The sequence below is a fragment of the Oryctolagus cuniculus genome, chromosome 2 (genome assembly GCF_051225735.1).
Source record: "Oryctolagus cuniculus isolate XC-2025 breed Fujian yellow rabbit chromosome 2, ASM5122573v1, whole genome shotgun sequence".
Lineage (NCBI taxonomy): Eukaryota > Metazoa > Chordata > Mammalia > Lagomorpha > Leporidae > Oryctolagus > Oryctolagus cuniculus.
In genome coordinates this window covers 82003377-82030765 of record NC_142868.1, presented here as the reverse complement: position 1 = coordinate 82030765, position 27389 = coordinate 82003377, and the positions used below count along the sequence as shown (strand labels likewise).

The 27389-nt window shown below is 46.9% G+C and overlaps 1 long non-coding RNA gene across 4 annotated transcripts in view; it reads left to right on the top strand.

The window, feature by feature from the left end:
- LOC138848502 (uncharacterized) overlaps positions 1–27389 on the top strand; it is a 77674-nt gene that overhangs the window by 37411 nt on the left and 12874 nt on the right. For 2 of the 4 annotated variants that reach the window (XR_016230000.1, XR_016230001.1), the window contains exon 2: positions 14050–14187. This is a non-coding gene — a long non-coding RNA (uncharacterized LOC138848502). Of the gene's footprint in view, positions 1–10581; positions 10693–14049; positions 14188–17226; positions 17551–27389 lie in introns of those variants that run through there. The other 2 variants (XR_016229999.1, XR_016229998.1) reach the window with 2 other exon arrangements.

Sequence of the window (27389 nt, the reverse complement as noted above, 5' to 3'; positions counted from 1 at the left end):
CTGGGACAGAATCCGGCGCCCCGACCGGGGCTAGAACCCGGTGTGCCAGCGCCGCAAGGCGGAGGATTAGCCTAGTGAGCAGCGGCGCCGGCTGTCCACAATTTTTAAAGTAAATAGTCGTCCTCACAGTCATTCACACACACAGCGGGAAAAGTCAGAGAACCCAAAAGCCTATGACGAACAACCTTGATCACTTTCCTTCCAAGCTCCGCTTTTACTTTCCAGATACCAGCTTTTGCCTCGGCAGTGGCTTGTGTTTTGTTTTGGCTTGTGTTTTGTTTTGGAACTTCCCTTGGTTAAACGTACAGGAGGCCATTGTTTTTGGATTAGGCTTCTGTGCTGGGCCCCCACAGACCAAGCTAAAAATCAAAATGGAGTCACTCACGCCAACCTTCCACATCACCAAGCTGAGTTCCAGGAAAGCTGTTGATCCAAGCTTCTGAGAAATCAGGATTAGAGGGAAAGCAGTCAAATTTCCGTAACAGGCTGGTTTCAGTTGGCGTGAGCTTGATGTCCCCTCTGCCTTCACCCCTCTATGAAAGGGGCAGCCTGCAGTAACCTCGTGTTAGCCAGTTATTTTCCTGTGGACATAGCTTGCTGTCCGAGCCTCATAAGGAAAGTAACTTTGAAATGACTCATCCGCTTTTTGTGTGTATGTTTGTTTCCCCTTTTTTCAAGCCCTTCTCTGTTTATCATACCGAACTCCTCTGCTCTGTTCACTGGAACACTTATTCTATTTATGGAATGAAGTGAAAATAGAAGTGAAAATAAAACCAGTTAAGATTTTATTATTATTACTAAAGATTTTTTTTTTCATTTGAAAGATTGAGTTACAGAGAGAGGAGTAGAGACAAAGAGAGACAGAGAGATCTTCCATTCGCTGGTTCATTCTCCATATGGCCATAATGGCTGAGGCTGGGCCAGGTTGAATCCAGGAGCCCAAAGCTTCTTCCAGGTCTCCCACATGGGTGGCAGGGGCTCAAGCATTTGGGCCATCTTCCGCTGCTTTCCCAGGCTCATTAGCAGGGAGCTGGATCAGAAGCAGAGCAGCCAGGTGTTGAACCAGTGCCCATATGGGATGCCGGCATTGCAGGTGGAGGCCTACCTTGAAGCTATGCCACAACGCCGACCCCACCAGTTAAGATCTGTGGACTAAATTGCTGTGCTTTGTGCTCTGTTACTCTCCCCTGAGTTATGTCTTAGACCTCTGCTAATTCCCTCTCCTGACCATGGGGGATTCCCTTTCTTCTACAGGCTCCGGCCTGCTTCCTTCCCTCTAGCCTTCCAGTGTGGCTCTGGTGACAGGACGTTATCCTGGAGGTTTGACTCAAGTCACCACAAGTAGTAGATGCTCAAAGGAAGTGACTGAAAAGCGGATGTCTGATTCTGCGGCTCAAGGAAAGGATTCAGAAGGTGGGTGGAAAGCCCCAAGGCAAGCCAGGCTGGGCTGGGGGAGGCCAGAGACACAGATGTCTGTCCTGGGAGATGCTGTCTGGAAAACCCAGCAGGGACGGCTCCAGAGAACCTTTGAGAGAGAAGAGGAGCCGTCTCAAAACCATACCATTGGTTGCGAACTTTCTAGAATGTTCTCCTGCCTTCCTCCCTCCCATCTGCATGGAGGAGGAGTGAGTGAGAGAGGGACGCTCCTTCCCCACCTCCCCCCAGCAGTGGCAGGTGGCTGCCTTAGCTGACTCTACCTGAGGAGAGGCCATATTCACTCCTAAATTGGGTTTGGACACTTGATTATTATGAGAGCAGACACCCAAATGATTAGACTGTGTTTCCTGATATTGTGGCTCTAAGGGCAGACAGGAAGATCTTGGAGCCTGCCAGGGTGCTCATCCAAGGATAAGGAGAAAATATCTTCACTGAAAACTGTTCAAAAAAAATTTCGAATCTTGTTATCTTGTTTTGAAATAACTGTGGGTTCCTATGCGGTTGTAGGAAGTCAAAGGGCGAGACCCTGTGCTTTCACCCTCTTACATTTACGAAATGATAGTGCAACGTCACAGCCAGGTTGTTGGCCGTAGAAACGGACAAGATACAAAAACATTTTCAGAACTACAAGGTACCCCACTGTGGCGCTTCTTTAACCACCGTCTCCCACCTCCCTCCGGCCCCCTCCCTTAGTCCTGGACGGTCACTCATCTGCTTTCCTAGTCTCTGTCTTTGCAAGAATTTTATGTGAATGAAATTAGATGCTGTGTAAACACTGGAGGTTGGCCTTTCTCCTGCTCAGCCGAATTCTGGGGGTTCCGCTCTTGGTAGGGTGTTCCTTTTCATTCCTGAGTGCTAGTCCACATACGGATGTGCCACGGTTGTTTAGCTGTTGGGCCATTGAAGTGGATCTGGCCTGTTTCCAGTTTTAGACTGTGACAAATGAAGTGCTATGAAGGTGGGCATCCGTGCTTTTGTGTCAGTCTGTCTGCGTTTCTCTGGGATAGACTCCAGGGTGTAACTGCTGAGAGGTGTGGTAGTTGCACGTTTTCTTTTTTATTAAGAAACTCCTGAACTTCCCCCATTGTCAGCAATGCATGCGTGACCCAGTTTCTCTGTGAATATTTTTAAAGGGACCATGGCAGATAAAGTTACTATCTGGTGACATCCCCTGGGTGTTGCCACTTTGACTTCTGTAAATAGCCGGTGTGACCTGCCTGACCCAGTGAAGTGCAGCAGGGGCAGTGGGCTGGGGGCTGGCGTGGCCTGGCGTGGCCCCCTAGGCCACGGTGCAGTGCCCAGAACTGGCCAGGGAGGCACCCCAAGTCTCAACAGCAACACGCGTCCTGGGAGATCTTTTAGATGGCACTGTTCCCTTCCACGTGGTTCCCGCATTCATCCGTCAGAGCTGTGTCAGTGTCCTTGGACTTGTGTTACTTTTCTCATTATGGAAACAGGAGAATCTTTCCCTTTTGAGTACAGAAGTTATTAAAGGCTACTGTCCGTCGGCGGCGGGCTAGAAGTGGCGATTCAGAGAAACCTTTGTCTTCCCACTCCTGAGTGGTGTGGCGCCAGATGCAGGAGCTGGCTGGAGAACGGGGAGGGCAGAGTGGGGCCAGCAGGGAGGCTGCTTTCCAGGGGAAGCCACAAGCAAGCCAGTTTAACCCCTGACTTGCTGAGGTGCAGGCGCCGGCTATGAACATCAGCACTCAGCTGCTGCGGAAAGAAAGCTCAGGTGTGAGTCTGAAAGGCTTCCGTGTTTAAGGTCTGGAGCTATGTGGCTTGGTCCAGATCCTGCTCATTCCCTTACTGCCTGTGCAGCCTTAGTCACATTGTGTTATGCTGTCTAAGACTCCAAGACATCTCATCTGTGGGATCTAGAAATGGATAGTAGGTACCTCGCGGGTTTATTAGGAGGACTGAATGGGATAACGGGTGTAAAAGCCCCTGAGCAGTGGTTCTCAAACTTGGCTGCACATTGGAATCACCTGGAGGACTTGAAAGACTCACGCCTGCAGCCCCTTCCCAGCGCCTAGGCTGGCTGCATCCAGCCTGGCGTGTAAACTCTGCACACTGTAGATGGTGCCTTGGGTGGAACTGTGACCCCTTAAAGTCATGTGCTTCCTGAAGCCTCACAATGGGGTCTGATCGGGACATGGGCACGCGGGACTCACTGAGCCCAGGTGAGGTCAGGCTGGAGGGCAGTGGGCCCTTAACCCAATGTGTCAGGGCTCCTGCTGGAAGAGGAAAAGCGACACCAAGGTGGGCATCTATGGCGACAAAACCTTGAGGGAACATGGGGAAGGCCATGCCTCGAGGGAGCGGGGGTTGAAGCAGTGCATCTACAAGCTGAGGAGTGCCGAGGACTACTGACCACCTGCAGAGGCTCTGGGAGAGGCATGGAGCAGGCTGCCCCTCTGAGCCCTGCAGGAGGTCACCTTGATGTTCAGCTCCTAGACCCCGGAACCGGAGGCTGACTCCCATTGTGTTGAGCCGCCTCGTTTGAGCTGCTTTCCATCAGCAGCCCTAGGAACCAGGTACAGGTTGTTATAATGCACAGTCCCTGTGTGGCTCATGGCTGAATGTTGTGGAGCACAGAGCTCAGTGGGTGTCAGCTGTTTGTGCGTTGTCTCACAACAGGTAGCCTTGGTCTTATGCGAGTGTCTGCTGACCCCCAGAAGACATCGTGGGTAGCTGGTGCTCTTGGAGAGGAAAGGCCCTGGGGAACCTGGTTCTTTGCAGATGGGCTACCCTAGTAAAGTGAGCAGAAGCAGCTCACATGGCCACTAGGAGGGAAACCCAGCACACTTGTAACAGTCTGGGAAAGCCCAGGCTCACGTCAGTCTGGGTCACAGGAGCTTGGGAAACATTGGGCTCCGTGTTTCCTGTTTTGAGGGGAGCCCTAGTGACCACCACATGAGTCCTTTCAAGGCCCTGGGCTGTCCATGGTGAAGAAATCGCCCTGACTTTACTCATTCCAGAATTGCCCCAGCCTGTCTGACCCTAGAAGCCCTAGCTACCCTTTATATCTCGTGCATGACCCCTGCAGATGCCAAGCTATGGACGCTCCCTTAGGAAAGCCACAGTCAGCGTTGACACACACCTCTCTAGAGGGAAAACCTGGAGGACAGCGGTCCCCTCACTTCTGAGCCAGGCAGAGCTCAGCAGGGGCCGGCAGTGGGAGGCTGGAAACTCGGGGATGTTTCGCGGCTCACAGGCACAAGTTGTGGGACAAACACAGAGGCTGGCTGTGTGCACTGCGGCCACTCTCCAGAATAAATAAAGCTTCCCTGGCGTGAGAGGGGCTCTTGGTCAAATTTTAGGTCAGGGTGACCGGCACCCATGGAGCACCCTGGAATACAGTGGGCAAGTGCAAGCAGGGACAGCGAAGGCGGCTCTTACAGTGCAGCATGGTTTGGTCTTCCGCAGTTGGAGGGTGGGTTTAGCAGCTGTTGGCGATTGCGGGGGACGATTTCAGCTGTCCTTCCTCTGCATGGAGGGTGGCATGAGAGAACCAAGCAGAGAAGCCCAGGAAGACGTGAGGAAGGGCTTCCCAGCACTAACGCAGCTTTGAAGTGGTAGAGTCAGGACTCCAGGCCAGGCCTCAGACCCTAGATTCTGTCTCCTTTCTACGGTGGGGTGTGAGATGGAGTAGATTCATCTCAGCTGGGAGACGCAGACTTGCAGAGGATGCAACTGTCATTTTCCACGACTTCACAGCTGTTTCAGATATCCACTGTGACAGGGTGGCAGAGCCTTCCTCTTGGTCAGTTTCCCTTGGAGTTGCTGTTGCTGTTGGGACTGTGCCCAGTTCCAGGGGCTTCTACGGGCTTAGGGACTACGAGGGGGCAGAGCAGGGCGGTGGTCCCTGATGTCTTTTGTCTGTGCGTGTGTCCTCTGGGGTCTCCACCTTGCTCTCTGGCTCTGGGCCGTCTATTCATGACGATGTCCCAGTCCCTGCCACCCTGGCCACTCTGGCTTTGACGACTGTAGCTGTGTGCTGCGCGGGGGCACAGGGTGCTCGCATGGCCTGACTGTGCTCTGGCCAGTCTGGATATCTTGTCTTTTCCTCCCTGTAGCTCTCTCACTGCCTCCTGGTACCTGAGCCTTTCTAGAAGACAGGGCCAGGGCTTAGAGGTCTCTTCCCTGCGGGGCATCAGCTTTTGGAGCCCAAAGCCAGGCAGTTAACTTCACTGCCTTGTGTTCCACCCTGCCATATCCTGGTCTTCAAGAAATGGAACAGAAGGGCTGGGGAGTGGGGGAGAGGATGAAGGAGATACAGCCACACGGCTGGGAGAGCTACTGGACCGCTTAGTGTCTCCGTCATCGTGTTCTCCCCGAGCCCTCTCCCACTGAGGCAGGCTCTGGGGGGAGGATGTAGAGTCTCCTCTTCCCCTGGTGTGTGTACATGGACAAGGTCTGGGGCCCTGCGGCTCTTCAGCGCATGTGGGTTGGAGCAGGGCCTGCTACCCAATACCTTGACCTTCATCTCTCTCTCTCTCTCTCTCTTTTTTTGACAGACAGAGTGGACAGTGAGAGAGAGAGAGAGAGACAGAGAGAAAGGTCTTCCTTTGCCGTTGGTTCACCCTCCAATGGCCGCCGTGGCCGGCGCACCGCGCTGATCCGATGGCAGGAGCCAGGTGCTTCTCCTGGTCTCCCATGGGGTGCAGGACCCAAGTACTCAGGCCATCCTCCACTGCACTCCCTGGCCACAGCAGAGAGCTGGCCTGGAAGAGGGGCAACCGGGACAGAATCCGGCGCCCCGACCGGGACTAGAACCCGGTGTGCCGGTGCCGCAAGGCGGGGGATTAGCCTAGTGAGCCGCGGTGCCAGCTGACCTTCAGCTCTTGCTGTTGGAGAGCTACCCAGGCTAGGTGGGCCAGCTGACCTGGTTCCCCTGGGACTGAAGGATGTTCCAGGGTGTGGGACTTTCTCCCCTCGTTAATAAAGATTTATTTTATTTATTTGAAAGGCAGAGTTACAGAGAGAGGGAGAGACAGAGAGGGGGCGAGAGGGAGAGAGAGAGAGAGAGACCTTCCATCTCTGGTTCACTCCCCAGATGACTGCCCAATAGCCAGGGCTGGCCCAGGCTGAAGCCAGGAGCCAGGAGCTCTGTACAGGTCACCCATGTGGATGGTAGGGGTCCAAGCACTTGCGCCATATTCAGGTGCTTTCCCAGGCACATTAGCAGGGTGCTGGATTGGAAGTGGAGCAGCCAGGACTCAACCCCCCATATGTATATGGGATGCTGACGTCATAGGTGATGGCTTAACCCCAGTGCGCCAGGATATGGGATTTTTGTTGCTAAAATTGATATAATGTGAGCCAAACTAGGTTAATTGGACGTCCTACTCCATCCAGGTCTCCTACTCGAGTCACCATGTGCTGCTTCCCAGGGTGTGCGTTTGTAGCGAGCCGGCTGGAGTCAGCAGCCGGAGCTGCGGATTGTACTCAGCTGCTCCACCGTGGAGTCTTAGCTGCCAGGCCACATGCCTGTCCCTGGCTGAGTGTGACTTCTGCGGTCTGGGCTGTGCCCTCTGTCTGCGGCCTTACAGAGTGGGGACAGGCATTCAGGAAGGGAGTGCCCGCTAAGCGTCCGGACGTTGTCCCCCAGGTTGAGCTCCTCTGCTCCCGGCCCTGGGATTCTCCTTCTCGGGTGAGTGGGTGCTGAGGCGTCTGCTGAGAGCCTTGCCAGCCCCTCCGTCAACTCTGCTCCTTAGCACCAGCGTGCTGTGAGCATCCCGCCTCTTCCAGCTCTGGTAATCACGCATTTCTGCACGTGCTTGTGCCCGTGCCCAAGGGACTGCTGAGCATGGGAGGGACACGGGTTTTTTTATTTTCCTAACAGCGGATCAGTTGTCAGTCCTGACAGGCAGCGGGGGCTCATAAAGTTGTGTGTGTGTGTGAGTGTGTGTGAGTGTGTGTGGGAGAGAGAGAGAGAGAGAGAGAGAGAGAGAGAGAGAGAGAGAGAGAGATGGAGCACATGCCTGGATGGGTGTGTGTGAGTGTGTGTGTGTAAGAGGGAGCACATGCCTGGATGGGTGGGTGGGTGAGTGTAGGAAACAGAGAAATGAAGGGTGCCGTGGAGCCGTGGAGAAGACCATCTGTTCTTTCGTAGCCAGTTTTTTGTTTTTCTTTTCTTTTTTTTTTTCCTTTTTTTTTTTTTTTTTTTTTTTTTTTTTTTTGACAGGCAGAGTGGATAGTGAGAGAGAGAGAGACAGAGAGAAAGGTCTTCCTTTGCCGTTGGTTCACCCCCGAAATGGCAGCTACGGCTGGTGCACCGCGCTGATCCGATGGCGGGAGCCAGGTACTTATCCTGGTCTCCCATGGGGTGCAGGGCCCAAGCACCTGGGCGATCCTCCACTGCACTCCCGGGCCACAGCAGAGAGCTGGCCTGAAAGAGGGGCAACCGGGACAGAATCCGGTGCCCTGACTGGGACTAGAACCTGGTGTGCTGGCGCTGCTAGGCAGAGGATTAGCCTAGTGAGCCGCGGCGCCGGCCTGTAGCCAGTTTTAACTCCCTCCCCTTCTCCTAGCCTCTGTATTTCCCTGGTTACCATTGTCTGAAGGCAGGTTTTCAGTGTCACGCATTTCTGACTTCCCGAGCTGCTGAAAACAGAGAAGAATCCAGTTGCTGGTCCTCTGCTCTGGAAGATCCCTGGGCAGCAGCTGGGGCAGTAGAGATCCTACTGTCGAGCAGTTGTGGGTGCTGTGACCTCCTTTACCTCCCTGCCCCATTCCTGTCGAGCTGCTTTGTACTTCGGAGGAAATCAGTTACCCTCTGGGATCCTCTGTTGTTTTATAATCAAATGAGAGCCCTGCATATACTACCATGTTTTTCAAAATGTGCTATTGGTGATGCTGACAGCAGAGTCACTTTATTTTGCCATTCCTCTGCTCAGACACCTAAAGCAGAGGCTAAGAAATCCCCCTAGAATAAGATCTCAGCTGCTTCATGTGCCGGAAGTGCCCTGCACAGCCTGCGCTGCTTATCACCATCTCCCTGATTCGGATCTCTAGCTTATACTGAATTGTACAGTAGTTACTTTTAATGAGTGTCTGTTTTGCTTTACAATTTATTTAAATTCCTTGACAAGCAACGTGCTTTTTATCCTTTTTCTTCAAAATCCCCACCTAGTAAGTACCCAATGAATGGTAAATTAAACTGAAAGTCTTTTGAGGATATACAAATGCTTTTTAAAATACAAAAAGCTCATAGATTTTAAAAATTTATCCGGTAAGTATTCCTAATCTTAGGAGGAATATTTAATATCTCATTAGTAAGCATTATGTTCACTATGAGTTTTTCATAGATACCTTTTATCAGAATGAGAAATTTCCTTATTGGGTTTTGCCAAATACTTTCTCTGGATTGATTGAGATGATTATGATTTTTCTCCTTTATTTCGTTAATATGATGAATTAAATAGATTGCTTTGCCATTGTTGAGCCAGACGTACATTCCTGGAATAAATTGTATTTTGTCATTTTCTATTATCCTTTATATGTATGTCATGTTACTGGTTTGTAATTTTCTTTTCTTGTAATGTCCTTTTCAGGTTTTGAGATTAGGCTTATATGAATTGGAAAAGACAGTTTTAGGTTTGCACAAAGTTTCAAGGACATAACAGACAATACCCATATGGTATTCTGCAGCCAATGTTCCCTGCTGTTAATAACCTACATTCTTAATACATTTGTTATAACTAATGAACCAATGCATTTACATTATCATAGTTAACTACCTCTCATTGTGTTCAGCTTGGCTTAGCTTTTACCTGTTGGCTGTCTTCTGTTTGAGGATCTCATCAGGAGTTACACATTATATTTAGCTGTCACGTCTCCTTAGCTTCTCAGATGTCTCTATTGTAGTGTTTTTTAAAAAAATTTATTACTTTCTGCTGTTTGTTGTTAACCTTTTTTCTAGTTATATTAATAAGTGAGTTTAATTTATTCTCATTTTTCAGTTTCTTAAAGTAGAAACTTAGATAATTAATTTTTAAACTTTTTATTTTCTAATATAAGTATTTAAAGCTATGATTTCCCTCCAGTAGCCTAAGCTCCATTCCAAAAATTCTGATGTGTTTTTAAAATAATTATCATTCAGTTACAACTACTTTTAATACCATTTGTGATTTCTTCTTTGACCCATGGATAATTTAGGAGTGTGTTGCTTCATTTACAAATTGTTGGGAGATTTTCTAGCTAGGTTTTTGGTATTATTTTCTGATTTGAAGTGAGCCATATGTGGTTAAAGTACATATTCTGTATATTTTAAATTTTTTTTGACTTGTTTCATGGTCAAGTATGTGGTCTAGCTTAGTGAATGCTCTATGTGTGCTTGAAAAGAATCTATTTTGCAGTTGTTGGGGGGTAGTGGTCTGTACATGTTGAGACCAAGTTAGTTTTTTATTATTGATCCAATCTTCTAAATTCTTGTTGAGTTTTATCTCATTGCTCTAGCAACTTACTGATCGGGGTATTAAATACAGCCGTGTTTGCGGTGTTGTTATTTTCCCTTAGTTCTGTCAACTTTATTTCATGTACTTTGAAGCTCTGTCACTAGGAGCATGTAACTGAGGGTTGTTATGGCTTCTTGCTGGGTTGGCTCTTCTGTCATTCAGAAATACCCATCTTTCTCTCTGATAACATCCCTTGTCTCGAGGTGTACTTTGTCTGATATTAAGTACATCTGTTTCCATAACATATGTTTTTCCTGTTTTCCAGGCATATGTGTTTCACCCTTTCAACCTTTTATATTCTGCTTCCTTATGTTTTTGTTTAAAATATGTCTTTTGTATAAATAATACGTTGTTGAGTCTTGCCTTTTTAAAAAATATGTTCTGACAGAGTTCCCTTACACTCTATCGTCTTCAACCCCAGCTTCTCTAACATTATGTGATACATTTGTCACAACTAAGGAATCAGTATTTATACATTACCATTAATTAAAGTCCATGGTTTACATAGGGTTTACTCTTGGTGCTGTAGAGTCTATGAGTTTTAAAAAATTTTTATTTATATTTTGGGAGACACACACGCACACAGCTCTCGTTTACTGATTCACTCACCAAAATACCCATAGTAGGAGGGCTGGGACTGGGCTGAAGCCAGGAGATAGAACTCAATTCAGGTTTCACACATGGGTGGCAGGAACCCAATTTCTTGAGCCATCAATGCTGCCTCCAAGCGTCTGCTTGAGCCGAAAGCTGCAGTCAGGAGCCAAAGCCAGGCATCCAACCCAGGCACACTGAGGTGGGACTTGGGTGTCTTGGCCAGCTTCTTAACTGGTAGACCAAAAACCTGCCCCTGTTCTGTGGATTTTGGCAAATACACGATAGCATGTTTATCCCCACTCCCCATCATAGAATCATAGAGAGTGGTTTCATTGCCCTAAGATTCCCTGTGTTCTACCTGCTCATCTGCCCCCCTCCCTAACTTGGCAGCCACTGATATTTTCATTTCTCCATAGTTTTTTGTTTGTTTTTCAGAATGTCCTGTGGCCTTTTCCCATGGGCATCTCTTACTCATAAAATGAATTTAGGGTTCATCTATATCTTTTTGTGGCTTGAGATCTCATTTATTCTTATCACTGAGTAATATTCCATTATCATTGTAAGCGGGGCAGTAAGTCCCCCAGTGAGTTCTCTAAGGATGGTTTTAACACAGCTACAGAAATGACACTTGGAGAGGAGTGTGAAAGGGTGTTTCTCCTCACAGTTCCCAGAGAGGAAGGCACAGGATGCCACATGACTGGTTGTATAGGAGGAGTTCCCAGAGAGCAGGCCCAGCCAAGCAGAGTGGGAGTTGAGAATGATGACCTGGGGGAAGTGCCTTCACTGGACATTTGTAAATGCAGGTCTGAAGAGATCTCATTGGCGTGTTTGGATGTCACAAGGTCAATGTCATTGAAGGGGGACGATGGGGAACTTGTGGTAGGGACCAGCCTCGTTGCCCTGCTGCACCTGCTCACCGGGGTGGGATGCTCACTGTCTGTCTGTGGACTTGTTGAGGGGTCAGGAAGATGAGCTTTAAGAATCTGCAGTACATATTGCATAGATGTTCCACAGTGTATCTATCCATTCACCTGGCGAGGAACATCTTGGTTGCTTCCAGGTTTTGACAATTGTCAATAAAACGGCTGTAAATATTTTTGTTTAGATGTTAAGTTTTCAGCTCAGGTGGACAAACACCCAAGGAGCGTGGTTGCTGGAATGTAGGGTAGGGGTGTGTTTAGTTTTCTAAACACCTGCCAAGCTGCTTTTCAAAGTGGCTGCGTTCTCCTACATTCCTGCCAACACCAAATGGGAGTTCCTGTTGCTCCACATTCTCACCAGCATTTGATTTGGTTGGTGTTTTGGCCTTTACCATTATCAGAATCAGTATGGAATAGGTATCTTGTTTAATTTGCAACTCCGTAAAATGTTGCATATCTTTTAATATGCTCATTTACCATCTTAAGTTGTCTTTGGTGAGGTGTTTCTCTAGATCTTTCGCTTATTTTTAAATATGACTCTTTTCTTATCATTGAGTTTTAAAAATTACTTGATATTTTGGATAAAAGTCCTTTATCAGAAATGATTTCTCATAGTCTGTGGCTTGTCTTTTAAGAATTAAAGAATGTTTTATTTTCATATGTGAGAGGTTTCTTCTTCTTTTAAAGATCTATTTTTTTGAAAGGCAGAGTGACAGAGAGGAAGAGAGACAGATCTTCCATCTGCTATTTCACTCCCCGAATGGCTGCAATGGCAGGGACTGGGCCAGGCTAGAGCCAGGAACCAGGAGCTCCTTCCAGGTCTCCCATGTGAGTGGCAGGGGCCCAAGCACTTGGGCCATCTTCTGCTGTTTTCCCAGGTGCATTAGCAGGGAACTGGGTCAGAAGTGGAGGATCTGGGACTTGAACTGAGGCCATATGGGATACTGGCACTGCAGGTGGTGGGTTAACCTGCTGTGCCACAGTGCCAACCCTGAGAAATATCTTCTATTTATTGATTTACTACGCTGAATGCCTTCAACAGCCAGAGCCAGAAGCCTGGAATTCCATCTGTATCTCCTATCTGGGTGGGAGGGGCCCAAGCACTTGAGCCGTGATTCACTGCCTCCCAGCGTGCATTAGCAAGAAGTGGAGCAGCCGGGACTAGAACCATTACTCTGATAGGGGGTGTGTGTTGCAACTGGCAGTTTAACCCACTGTGCCTCGGTGCCTAACCCTCTGGCTTGTCTTTCAAAGAGCAGATTTTAATGAAGCCCAACTTATTATTTTTTTCTTTCATGGATCATGCTTTTGATGTTGTCTCGAAAAATCATCACTGAATCCAAGATGTTGTAGATTTTCTTCTGTTACATTCTAGGGTTTTTATGGTTTTGCATTTTTAGATCAGTGATCCATTTCGGGTTAATTTTTGTGAGGAGTTTAAGATATGTGCTATGCTTTGAATGATTCTCCCTGAAAAATTCAGGTGTTGAAATGTAGTGTCAAATCAAAAAAAAAAAAAAAAAAAAGTGCACTTTTCTCTAAAGGGAAGAGAGAACTTCCACTTTGCTTATGGCCTTGTCTAGATACTGACAGAATTTGTGGATTCAGAAGGCTCCCATAGCCTAGACAGCTCATGTCCAGAGCCTTGGGTGGTCACTGACATCACACATTAGAGTGTTCATAGTTAAATTAACAACAGGAGTCACTGTGCACTAACTCCCCATGCAGGACCTCTCTCCTCAATGAATTGTATTATGAGAGTTAACTGTGATACTTGTTCTCAAACAGGTGTGTGTGTGTGTGTGTGTGTGCAAATTGTTGAAATCTTTACTTAGTATAGAGTTGGTCTTCAGTGTACAAAGTTAATTGAAAATGAATCTTAATGGAGAATGGGACTGGGAATGGGAGGAGGAGAAAGAGGGGTGACAGTGTGGGTGGGAGAGAGGGTGTGGTGAGAAGAATCACTCTATTCCTAAAGTTGTACATGTGAAATTTGTATTCCTTTAAAAATATAAATTTGTAAGCCTTGAAAAAATACTTTTATTAAATCTTCTTATATATAAATATATAATATATATAATATAATATGAATATATGTATATAGAAGAAATATAGTGGCCAAAGTAATGGTATTAAGAGGTGGGACCATCTTTAAAAAAAAAAAGGAGGCCAGCACTGTGGCGCGGTGGGTTAATGCCCTGGCCTGAAGTGCCAGCATCCCATATGGGCGCCGGTTCAAGGCCCGGCTGCTCCACTTCTGATCCAGCTCTCTGCTACAGCCTGGGAAAGCAGTAGAAGATGGCCCAAGGCCTTGGGCCCCCGCACCCGCATGGGAGACCTGGAGGAGGCTCCTGGCTCCTGGCTTCAGATGGGCGCAGCTCCAGCTGTTGCAGCCAATTGGGGAGTGAACCATTGGATGGAAGACCTCTCTCTCTTTCTCCCTCTCCTCTCTCTGCGTAACTCTGACTTTCAAATAATAAATAAAATAAATTTTTTTTTTAAAAAAAGAGGTGGGACCTTTAAGAAATGATTAGGTCAAGAATACTCCCCCCCTTATGATGAGTCTAAGGCTGTTATAAAGATTTCACAAGCATTATTTTCTCTTGCCGTCTGCCTTTCGCCATGTGTGGACACAGTGTTCCTCTTCTCCGGAAGATGCCATGTGAGACGCCATCTTGGAAGGAGAGAGCAGCCCCTGTCAGACAACGAAACTACTGACACCTTGACCTTGGAGTTCTGAGCTCAGCACTGTGAGGAGCAAATTTCTGTTCCTTGTAAGTTGTACAGTTGCAGATTGTTTTTTATAGCAGTGCACATGGACTAAGATAGTCTGTGTTTAGATTCTTTTGTTTTTTTGTTTTGCATATGGATGTCTAATTGTTTCAGGACTATTTATGGAAAAGACTATCTTTTCCCCATTGTATTGCCTTTGCTCCTTTGTAAAAGCTCAGTTGATTATGTTTGTGTGAGTCTATTTCTAGGCTCTGTATTCTGTTGCATTGTGGATGCCACAGTGTCTTGATCACTACAGCTTTACAGCAGATTTCAATATTGGATCGTGTTCGTTCTCCAACTTTGGTCTTCTTCAGCATTATGTTGGCTATTCTGGGTTATTTGTCTTTCTGTTTAGACATTGGGTCAGTTTGTTGGTACCCACATAGAGCTTGCTGGCTTCTTCATTGGGGTTGCACTGAATGTTTAGACCCATTTGGGAACAACTAACATCTGAATAATGTTGAATTTTCCTAGCGATATACACAAATATTTCTCCAGTTGTTTAGACCTTTGATTTCTGCCACAGTGTTATAGTATGCCTCATATACAGCTTGTACATATTTTGTTAGATTTATACTTAAGAATTTGATTTTTTAAATTTAATTTTAATATAAAGTTATTATGATTTTAATGTTAACATCTACTTGTTCATTACTTGTACATAGAAAAGCAATCTACCTTTTTGTATTCCCTAATATTTCTATAATTGCTTATCAGTTCTATGAATTTGTTTTGTTATTTTGGAGATTTCCTGTGTAGACAATTGTGTCAACTGTATACAAAGAGAGCTTTACTTCTGACATCCCAGTCTGTATGGTTTTCATTTCCTTTTCTAGTTTTCTGTCATTCTCTCAGACTTCTGGTGCAATGTTGGATATGGGAGAGTGTCTCGTTCCTGGTTTTAGCAGGAAAACATACTGTTAAGTATGATTGAATTAGTCAGTTTTTTGCACACCGCGCTGATCCGATGGCAGGAGCCAGGTACTTATCCTGGTCTCCCATGGGGTGCAGGGCCCAAGTACTCGGGCCATCCTCCACTGCCTTCCCAGGCCACAGCAGAGAGCTGGCCTGGAAGAGGGGCAACCGGGACAGAATCCGGCGACCCGACCGGGACTAGAACCCGGTGTGCCGGCACCGCAAGGCAGAGGATTAGCCTAGTGAGCAGTGGCGCCAGCTGAATTAGTCAGATTTTCATTAGTTTGAAATACCTGGAAGGGACTTCTTGAAAGGAAAGGGTTTATACTGGCTTCCAGTTTGCAGATTCATAGCTGAAGATCCGGTGGCCTCATTAGTCTGGTATCTGGTGGTGGCTGGCAATGGTACAGTGTGTGTGGAGGAATGATCACCTGGTGAGACAGGGGCAGAGAGAGAAGCCAAGCCAAACTCAGCTTAAATGAACAACCCTGGTGCAGGAGCTATCTCCCAAGGTCAAGCCTTCAGAGACCCAAAGATCTGCTACTGGCCCCACCTGCATGCTGCCTTAATGAGATCAACTCTCTGCCCTAACCCATCAACTATTAGCATTCATCCACTAACTCCTAACACTTTGGGGTTTAAATGTCTGCAGGAATTTGGGGAGTCACACCCTGTTCTAACCCTTAATGATGTTAGCTCTAGGTTTCTTGCAAATGTTCTTAATCAAGTTGAAGAAGTTCCGTTTATTCCTAATATTCCAGAGAATTTTTTTTTATTTTTTGTCATGAAAGTGTGCTGGGATTGTCAAATGCTTTTTCTGTGTATATTGATATGATCATGTGATTTTTCTTTAGTGTATCAATATGATTGATTAAAAACTGATTTTGGAATGATGAGCCAACCTCACATACTTGCAATAAATTCCACTTGGTCATTGCTATATAATAATTTTCATATATTATATTCAATATGTTAATCTTCTATTGAGGATTGTTCCATGTAAGGTTGTAGGAAATATTGGTCTATAGTTTTTCTTTTTTGTAATATTTTTGGTTTTGATAGTAGGTAATGCTAGCCTCATAGAATGAGTTAGGAGGTGTTTCCTCTGCTTCTATGTTTCGGAAATAATTTTAGAGAATTGGTATAATCTGTTCCTTAAAAGTTTTGTGGAATTCACCAGTGAACTCATCCAGGTGAGAAATTTCTGTTTTGGAAGATTTTTATGGGTTCAACTTCTTTTAATAAATATGAGCTTAATTCAGTTTATCTGTTTATTCTTGTGTGAATTTTAGTAGATTGTATTTTTTGAAATTCATCTCATCTGTGTTGTCAAATATTACAAGTTATTAAAATATTTCTTTGGGCCAGCGCCGCGGCTCACTAGGCTAATCTTCCGCCTTGCGGCGCCGGCACACCGCGTTCTAGTCCTGGTCGGGGCGCCAGATTCTGTCCCGGTTGCCCCTCTTCCAGGCCAGCTCTCTGCTGTGGCCTGGGAGTGCAGTGGAGGATGGCCCAAGTGCTTGGGCCCTGCACCCCATGGGAGACCAGGAGAAGCAGCTGGCTCCTGCCATCGGATCATCGCGGTGTGCCGGCCGCAGCGCACCAGCCGCGGCGGCCATTGGAGGGTGAACCAACGGCAAAGGAAGACCTTTCTCTCTCTCTCTCTCTGTCCACTCTGCCTGTCAAAAAAAGAAAAATAAAAAAAAAGAAAAAATATTTATTTTATTATCTTTTTAAAAAAAGATTTATTTTATTTATTTGAAAGACAGAGTTAGAGAGAGAGGTAGAGACAGAGATCTTCCATCCACTGGTTCACTCCCCAGATGGCTGCACCGATCTGAAGCCAGGAGCCAGGAGCTTCTTCTGGGTCTCTCACATGGATTCAGAGGCCCAAGGACTTGGGCCATCTCCTACTGCTTTCCCAGGCCATAGCAGAGAGCTGGATTGGAAGAGGAGCAGCCAGGACTAGAACTGGCACCCATATGGGATGCCAGTGCTTCAGGCCAGGGCTTTAACCTGCTGCGCCACAGTGCTGGCCCCAATTTTTTTAATGTTCATGGGACCAATAGTGGTGGCTTCTTTTTCAGTTTTGATAGTAGTTATTTTTTCTTTTTAAATTATAGGGGCCGACGCTGTGATGTAGTGGGCTGAACCTCCACCGGCTGCCCTGGCACCCGTGTGGGTGCTGGTTTCAGACCTAGCTGCTCTACTTCTGATCCAGCTCTCTGCTGTGGCCTGGGAAAGCAGTAGAAGATGGCCCATGTCCTTGGGCCCCTGCACCCACGTGGAGGACCAAGAAGAGGCTCCCGGCTCCTGGCTTCAGATCGGCCTAGCTCAGGCTATTGTGGCCACCTGGGGATTGAACCAGCAGATGGAAGACCTCTCTCTGTGTCTCTCCCTCTCTGTCTATAACTCCCTCAAATAAATAAATAAAATCTTTAAAAAAATATATACTTGGAGCAAGCATTGTTGTGTACCAGGTAATGCTGCTTGGAGAGCCTGTGTCCCATGTAGGAGTGCTGAGTTTACGTTCTGTCCACTCCATTCCTGATCTACCTTCCTGCTAATGCATCCTGTGCAGAAGCAGATTATGGCTCAAGTGGCTTGGGCTCCTGTCCCCCATGTGGGAGACCCTGATGGAGTCTGGGCTCCCCACTTCAGCCTGGAGCCCTGGCTATTGCAAGCATTTGGAAAATGAACAGTCAGATGGGAGATCTGACTTATTTCAAGTAAAATAAGTGTAATTAACTTAAACATATATATTTATTTGATTTATGTGAGATGCATAATAAATAAAGAACAATCCCATTTGCTGGTTCACTTCCTAAATACTCACAACAGTTAGGGCTGGGCCAGGCCACGGTTGTGAGCTGGAGCTCCGTCTGGATCTTCCATGCAGGTGACAAGGACCCCGTTACTTGAGTCATCACCTGCTGCCCTCCAGGCTGCGCGTTAGCAGGAAGCTGGAATTGTGGGGAAATCAGGCACAGGAGGCAATTCAAAGATGGCACCCAAAGGAAGTAAGGTGGGTGGTACCCAAAGTCGTTTTCCACCAAAGCTGATTGGCCGCACAGCATCAGAGGAGGTGACAACTGATGATGAGTGAACAGACATATGGCTGGTCCTGTAAAAAGTCGCCCTGTAAAATGACCTTTTAAGTAATTGGTTGGTCCTTATGCCCTGCCCCAGTAATCCTGTGGTCTTGTGCTTTAAAAGGCTTTGCTCCACGTGCAATAAACCGAGTTCTTGCTTGCTTGACTTGACTCCCCACTGCGTCTGACTGTCTCCGGGATTGGGAGGCTGGGGAACGGGCGAGCGGCGCACTTACCTTTCTTCGGACCCAGTCCATCCTCGTTCGGGTGGGCTAAGACCCAACAGGAATCAGGAGTGGAGCTGGAACTCAAACCCAGGCACTCTGATATGGGTTTGAATTATCCCAACCTCTAGACCAAATGCCTGATCTTGATATTAGTTATTTGTGTCCTCTCTCTTTATTTCTTAGTTAATCTGGTTAGAGGTTTACCAATTTTCTAGATTTTTTTTTAAAGATTCATTTATATATCTGAAAGGCAGAGTTATGGAGAGGCAAGGGTGGAGAGATAGAGAGAGAAAGAGAAAGGTCTTCCATCCGCTGGTTCACTTCCCAAATGGCCACAACAGCTTGAGCTAAGCTGATCTGAAGTCAGGAGCCAGGAGCTTCTTCCAGGTTTCCCATGTGGGTGCAGGGGGCCAAACACTTGGGCCATCTTCTACTGCTTTCCCAGGCCTTTAGCAGAGAGCTGGATGGGAAGTGGAGCAGCCAAGACTCGAACCGTCACCCATATGGAATACTGGCACTGCAGGAGGCAGCTTTATCTGCTATGCCACAGCGCCGGCCCCTATTGATTTTTTTCAAGCAGCTTTTAGCTTTGTTGATATTCTGTATTGATTGATTTTTTGCTTTCAATTTTGAATTGAATTTCTGTTCTAATTTTTATTATTTTTCCCTGCTTTTTAAATCATTTTTATTATTTTTAGATTTTATTTGGTCTTTTTCTATTTTTTTATGAAGCATAGTTACTTCTTTTTCTAGTTTTTTTTAAAGGATTAATTAATCTATTTGAAAGGCAGCATTACAGATAGAGGAGTGACGGGGTCAGGGGGGTGGGGAGAGAGAGAGAGGAGAGAGGAGAGAGGAGAGAGAGAGAGAGAGAGGAGAGAGGAGAGAGATATCTTCTATTGCTGGTTCATTCTCCAAATGGCTGCAGTGGCTAGGGCTGGTGTCACAGGTTGAGGCTTAACCTACTGAGTCCCCATCTTTTTCTAGTTTTTTAAGTCAGATGTTATAAACATTTTTTCTTTATAATATATGTATCTAATACTCTAAAGTTACTCTAAGCCCTGTCCTCATTGCATCTTCCCTAATTTTAATAAGTTGTATTTTTATTTTATTTAGTTCAAATTAGCTTTATTTTTTATTTTATTATTTTTTTAAAGATATATTTTATTTATTTGAAAGAGTTACAGAGAGAGGTAGAGAGAGAGAGGGGTCTTCCATCTGCTGGTTCACTTCCCAAATGGCTGCAACGGATCAGCTGGGCTGATCTGAAGCCAGGAGCCATGAGCTTCCTCCAGGTCTCCCATGTGGGTGCAGGAGCCCAAGGACCTGGGCCATCCTCCACTGCTTTCCCAGGCCATAGCAGAGAGCTGGACTGGAAGATAAGCAGCCGGGTCTCGAACCAGCACCCATATGGGATGCTGGTGCTTCAGGCCAGGGCGTTAACCCGCTGCACCACAGTGCTGGCTCTTCAAATTAGTTTTAAATTTATGCGAAGATTATTCTCTGGCCTTTGTGTTATTTAGACATAGGTTGTTCTGTTGCCAAGTATTTTGGGGTTTTCATGAGCTCATGCTTTATATAATTTCTGTTTTGAATTTGCTGAGGTGTGTTTTATGGCTCCGACTGTGGTTTCTCTTGATGAAGGCTCTGTGTGTGCAGAGAAGAATGTGTATTCTGCTCTTGTTGGACGCAGGAGTCCACGGATGTCACTCAGGTTTGGTCAGTTTATGGCACTGCTCAGCTGCCGATGCTTGTACCATCTGCTGCTGCTGCATCTGTCAGCTACTGAGGGTGGGGTCCTGAAGCCCCCGAGACGAGAGTGGGTTCCTCTGCTCTCCGTGCAGTTCTGTTGGGTTTGCCTGCCAGATTCTGACACTCTGTTGTTAGGGACATACATGGAGGATCAGCATCATGTCTTCTTGGAGAATGCATTCCTTTATCATTAATATAATGCCTCTTCTTATCTCTGACAAGTTTCTTTTCTCTGAAATCTGCTTCTCCTAGATTCATATAGCACTCTGCTGTTGTTTTGATCAGTGTTAATGTGGGATGCCTTTCTCCCCTTCATTTACCTGTAACAATCTGTTTCTTTGTATTTAAAGCCGGTTTCTTGTGTGCAGCATATATTTGGGTCTTGTTTTTAGTTTTACTCTGGCAGTCTCTTTTAAAATTAAATTAAATTATTTTGTAAATATTTTTATTTATTTGAAAGGCAAAGTTAGAGAGAGAGAGAGAGAGAGATATTGAGAGAGAGAAAGAGAGAGAGAGAGAGAGAGTCTGCTGTCTGCTGACTCACTCCTGAAATTTCTGCAATGGCTCAGGCTGGGCCAGGCCAAGCCCAAGGCCAGGGGCCAGGAGCTTCTTTCAGGTCCCCAACGTGGGTGCAGGGGCCCAAACACTTGAACCATCCTCCGCTGCCTTCCCAGGTGCATTAGCAGGAAATTGGATTGGAAGTTGGGCAATTGGGACTTGTACGTGCACCCGTATGGGATAATAGTGTCGTAGGCGGTGGCTTAATCCACTACACCATCATGCCAGCCCCATAAATTAAATTTTAAAAATAGATTAAATTTTAGTTTGAGAGGCATACATACACACACACAAACACACACACACATAAACACAGTGCACCCATCTACTAGTTCACTCTCCAAATGCCTGCAATGGGCGGGGTTAGCATGTGCTTACTGTTTGCCACAGTTGCAGGTGTCAGATGTTAAAATTTCCTCTCACTCCTTGTTTTCATCTCCCCTGTGTGTTTGGTTTTCGCTAGAGACTTTTTAAGTAAAACTTGAATTTTGTGGCTATTTCCACGGCACTCACTCATCATGATTACTATAGTGGAGCCCTGTTGATGTGACCGTAAGGAATGGGAAGCAGTCCTTGTTTCTTTTCTTTTCTTTTTTTTTTTTAAGATTTTATTTATTTATTTGAGAGGCAGAGTTACAGACAAGGAGAGAAAGAGACAGAGAGAAGTCTTCCATCTACTGGTTCACTTCCCAAATGGCCACAATGGATCAGCTGGACTGATTCGAAGCCAGGAGCCAGGAGCCTCCTCTGGGTCTGTCCCGTGTGGGTGCAGGGGCCCAAGGACTTGGGCCATCTTCTACTGCTTTCCTGGGCCACAGCAGAGAGCTGGATTGAAAGAGGGGCAGCTGGGACTAGAACCAGTGCCCATATGGGATGCCGGCGCCGCACGCAGAGGATTAACCTAATGCGCCACAGCACCAGCCCCAGTTTCTATGATTAGCTTTCAGTTCTTTGCTGAGCATGCATCCCTGAACTGTGGCTTTGACAAGTGCTCCTTAACTTTGGTCTCCCCCTCTGCCACTTAGGTAGGGTAGGAGAGCTAGAGGGGCTAGATTTGGGTACAGCTGGTCCCTGACTTTCAGTTTTTCAACTGTATTTTGCTGTAAAAGCAGCAGGCATTCTGTAGAAACTATGCTTCGCATTTTGGTTTTTTCCTGGGCTAACAGCGCGATGCTGGGCAGCAGCAGGAGCTCTGTCAGCATTGCACACATGAGGGGGAGCACTGACACTCTCCAGGGTGTGGCTGAGCTGTGGCATTCAAGCGATTAGGTGTGTTAAATGCACTCTCCGTTGACAGTCTCTTCAGCATATGCTGGATTCATCAGGCAAAGCCCCACAGTAAGTCAGGGAGCATCTGTGTTTGCCTTTCCCCAGGTGGCTGTGATGTGGGTAGGCAGGTAGCTGGTGAGTGACCAGGAGCTGCGAGACTGCCAGCAGGACTTGTGCTGCGGCTTCCCCCACCTGAGAACCCACTCCCTTCCATTTAGATCCAACATGGCTGCAGGCTCAGCTTGCCCATCCTCCACCATCCACCGGAGTTCCACTTCCCTCATGCACAAGATGCTATGACAATCACATGTATGCTGTGTCCCATGTGGAGATGCCATGACACCTTCCTATAGAATACACATAGCCCGAAGTCCTGTTCAAACCCCACCCCATTCACTTAGGGCAGAACTTCCTCTAGGATAGAGGGCCAACCCCAACCGTGGTGCGAGCAGCAGAGTGGAGAGGGGTTGCCCACATTCACATCTGAATCTATACTATGGCTTCAAATAAATCTTCCTTTGCTGCACCTGTGTCTAGGTCTGTGCCTTGAATTCTTCCCTTGTGCTGACATATGAACTTGGAATAAACCTAGTCAGAGACCCTGCTCCCCACAGCAGCTGGAGCCGGCTATTTCCCTTTCTCAGGGCTGGTTAAGTGCTGAGGACCCCAGTGGGTCAGGCTGGGGGCGACAGCTCCTGTGGAGGCCAGGCTTTATTAAGAGCAAAGAGCCCTGGACATCTTTCAAAACGACTACTTTTCCTCCTCCACCTGCCAGAAGTGTCAGGAGATTTTTTTTTTCTATGATATTCATTTTTGAGAACCCGGTAGGGCTCCGGGGAATAAAACTAACAGCGGTGCAGTGACCCCTGTAAAACAGTCCTTCCTCCCCCAGATCTGTGCACCCTGAAGCTCCGGCAATTCATTGATTACATTTCAGGATTTCCTGTCCTAGTCCTGGTTCCCATGGAGACTTCTGCCCCTAGGCTTCTGGCTCAGTGCCTTCTGATTCTCTCTATCCAGCCCTCTGTCTAATTTTAGAGGAGTCAATTTGCCTTGTGACCTCAATTTTCTGATGGATGTAGGAAGAGTTGTCAATGTTCGGTTAGTGCAGGTTTATTCTTGTTGTGAGGCAGGGAATAACATCTTCCAACTCTTTATGTGTTGGACCATGAAACAGGAGTTACAGTGTTACTGCAGTTGTTTGTTTTAAAATGTGTGCAGAGTTTTGAACTGTTTTCAGCAGAATAGATGGTTGATGCAAGCTGTGACTTCATTAGTTTAGAAATCAGTTGCCTCCAAGACTAGTTTTTTTTTTTAAAGATCTATTTATTTATCTGAAAGGCATAGCAACAGAGAGAAGGAGGCAGAGAGGTGGAGAGAAGGAGAAAAAGAGGGAGAGAAAAAGTGAGTGGGGAAGAGAGAGAGAGAGAGAGAGAGCAAGCGACATCTTCCAGTTGCTGATATACTCTCCAGATGACTGCAGCAGCAGGGGCTGGCCAGGCTGAAGATAGGAACCAGGAATTCCAACCTGGTCTCTCAAGTGGGTGGCAGGGACCCCAAGCACTTGGGCCATCATTTGTTGCCTTTGCAGGTACATTAGCAGGAAACTGGATCAGAAGCAGAGCAGTTGGGACTTGAACATGTGCTCTGATGTGGGATGCTGGCATTACCTACTGTGCCACAACGCCATACCCCAGGATTAGGTTTTCATGATAGAATTTCCTCTTACCAATGTTCCACTAGTTTTTTTAACCAGTGTCTTATTGTTGGACATTCTGGCTTGCTCCATTTTTGCTATCATAAATGCAGCTTAATATCTTTATATATAATATTTAACTTTAAAGTTATGTCCTGTGATTAATTTCTTAAAGGATATTATTGGGCCAAAGAATAGGCAATATGTTAAGCAGTTTGGTATGCTGCAAATTGTCTTGAAAAGCCGATAGCAACTTACATTCCTTAAAGTCATATATGAAAATGTTTGTTTGACCTATAATGGGTAGTATTATTATTTCTGCATTTGCTATTTTAAAAGGTTTTATACACATACAAATACATTCTTTGTTTACTACTGAGTGTGAGTGTTTTTTCTTCTTTTTAAAAGACCATTTGTTGAAATACAGTTTTTGGTTGTTTCTTTACTAAGTTGTTTAATGGATTTTTTTAAAGATTTATTTATTTACTTGAAAGAGTTACACAGAGGGAGAAGGAGGGGCAGAGAGAAAGAAAGAGAGAGAGAGGTCTTCCATCCGCTGGTTCACTCTCCAGTTGGCTGCAACGGTGAGAGCTGCACCCATCCAAAGCTAGGAGCCAGGAGCTTCTTCCGGGTCTCCCATGTGGGTACAGGGGCCCAAGGACTTGGGCCATCTTCCACTGCCTTTCCAGGCCACATTGGAGAGCTGGATCAGCAATGGAACAGCTGGGTCTCGAACCGGCACCCATATGGGATGCTGGCACTGCAGGCAGTGGCTTTACCCGCTACACCACAGTGCTGGCCTCAGAATTCTTGTTTTAACTAAAGTTTCTAAATTATTAAGTCCAACGAGGGTGGGTTTTATCCAGAAATTTCTTGCTCAGGCTAAAGAAGAAAATATAGAGGACAGTGTAGTTTTTGTTTTAAAAGATTCATTTATTTATTTTAAAGTCAGAGTTACACAGAGAGAGAAGGAGAGGCAGAGAGAGAAGTCTTCCATCCACTGGTTCACTCCCCAAATGGCTGCAACAGCTGGAGCTGCGCCGATCGGAAGCCAGGAGCCAGAAGCTTCTTCTGGGTCTCCCATGTGGGTGCAGGGGCCCAAGGACGTGGACCATCTTCTACTGCTTTCCAAGGCCATAGCAGAGAGCTGGATCGGAAGTGGAGTAGCCGGGACTCGAACTGGCACCCATATTGGATGCCATTGCTGCAAGCCAGGGCTTTACCTGCTACGTCCCAGTGCTGGCCCCAACAGTGTAGTTTCCATGCAAAAATTCTATGGACAGCTTAGCCTGATTGATAGTGAACTGATCCTGGTTGAACTACATGCCTTTTGAAACTCACACTCCACAGAGAGTGGAGAGACAGAAGTTAGTGTTGGATGAAGTAATGGTTCTTCTGAGCTAAAATACCAGCCAAGGACATTCCTTCTCTACATCTCGCTGGTACTAAGACCACCACTTCAGACCTGCTGCTCAGAAGAATCCAAAATATCGCCTTCCAGACACCCACTTTCATTGTGGTGTCTTAAGACCCACCACTTTGCTTTTCCAAATTGAGAGAGAGTTTTGAGATCTGGGGTAGTTAACTTTGTAATACTACGGCAAGAAACCTACCTGTGGGTGTGCTATGGGTATCAGTATCTCAATTCTTATTCCAAGTTCTTGCCTCAACAGACAGAAGAATTCAAAGCAGAGGCATAAATACAGTGCCCAAGAGACAGCAGGCTTTATATAAAAGAGAGTGAATATACATTCACTCAAGATTGTGGTCAGGGGCTGTGGCGTAGTGGGTAAAGCTGCTGCCTGCAGTGCCGGCATCCTTTATGGGCGCTGGTTTGAGTCCTGGCTGCTCCACTTCCTACCCAGAACTCAACTGTATCCTAGGAAAGCAGAATATGGCCCACGTCCTTAGGCCCCTGCACCCACGTGGGAGACCCAGAAGAAGCTCCTGGCTCCCGGCTTCAGATTGGTGCAGGTCTGACTGTTGTTGACAATTGGGGAGTGAACTAGAGGATGGAAGACTTCTCTCTCTGCCTCTCCTTCTCTCTCTGTGTAACTCTGACTTTAAAATAAATAAGTGAATCTTTAAAAAAAAAAAAAAAGAGTGTAGTCAACCAACCATGGGTAGATACCCATCATGCACTGGGCTAGGGAGTTGCCTAAGAGGAGAGAGAATGGGAAGAGGCCAGAGAAGGATGGAAAAGCAAGGTCGAGAAGCCAAAAACCGGAAGAGCTGCTCCCACATTGAGGTAGGGGTGAGCTGGCAGTACCCTAATTGAATTTGCAGATGGGGTGGAGTTTAGTGTGTGTGAGGCTTTCTGGGAGTGCCTTGGCGCCTCCACATGGAGTATAACATCCATGTGGCCATCATGGCATCTCCTATCCTGGTCCCAGCTGCATCATGGGAAAATGGGCATACTGGATTGACAGGAGACAGAGTGGAGATACAACGCGGTACTACACAGAAATGATGAAAACAATTCTTCCAGCTTCATTTATTCACACCCACCTCCCTACTTCTACCCTCATATCCCAGTGAGCAGAGTTTTGGAAATTAAGTTCTGGCCACTTGAGGATTGTTACCCCGCAGATCTGCTTCCTGATTTCTCTTCAGTGAACCAATTCACCTGGCTCAGTCCGTCTTGCATGGCAACCTTGATCAATGACAGCCATACATGTGTCACCCTCTAAACGATTTAAAAGATGCCCCTCTGAGACACGCACCAAAGGCGGCTGTCTTGTCTGACTGTCAGCGGGGAAGGACTCCTCCCTGCCTGGCTGGCAGGAGGAAGTGGAATCCCGAGAAGTGAGTAAACAGGAAGGAGCAGCCACTCCGAGTTTAAGGGGTAGGGAACGCTGAAGAGCAAAAATGTGCGTGACTCTGACATAGGGGCACTGTCTCCAGAGGAACCTTCCCTCCCGGCTGCACTTCCCAGCTCGGGACATGCGTGTACCCAAGGAGTCCTGATGAGAAGGGGCAGCCATTGAGCACCCGCTGTGCTTCAAGTCTCTCCCTCCCTTGTCCTTGGCCCCTCCCCACCTGGTTCCCCAGCGGGAGTTCCCCGGCCAGGCCTCCAGTCCGGGAGAAGCCAGATACTCCGTCCAACTGGCCGAGCTCTGGGCTCCCCAGCAGGTTACTGAGCGCTCTCCAGCCCGGGCCCGTCTCAGGTTCATCAACGTCATCTCCGACTCGGGGGAGGTCAGGGGTGGGCCCGTGGAGGCGCCCTGAATCAACTGTGTTCTAAGGTGGATATAAATCATTTTGGCATCGTGATTCATTTGACATTTTCAGGCTGAGGCCGTTCTCTCGGCTTAGCCCTGAAGCTCCTTCGATGGAGAGCGGGGCTGCTGATTGATGGGTCGATCACCCCACAGGTGGTAAAGGAACCTGGGGAGCCTGAGCAGGTTGCAAATGCATGGAAGCCGTGACATCCTCCCTGGAGTTCATTCTAATACACTGTGTGATTAGGCCGAAGATAAACAGCAGCAGCAGAAATCTCACCGACAACAGGAAGAGCTGCTAATTTTTTCAAAGATTTATTTTTTACTTATGTATTTATTTGAAAGGCAGAATAACACATGGGGGTTGGGGGTTGGGAGAAGAGAGAGAGCAAGCAAGAGTAAGTGCTTCCATCCACTGGTTCACTCTCGCAATAGCCTCAACAGCTCCAGCTGGGCCAGGTTGAAGCCAGG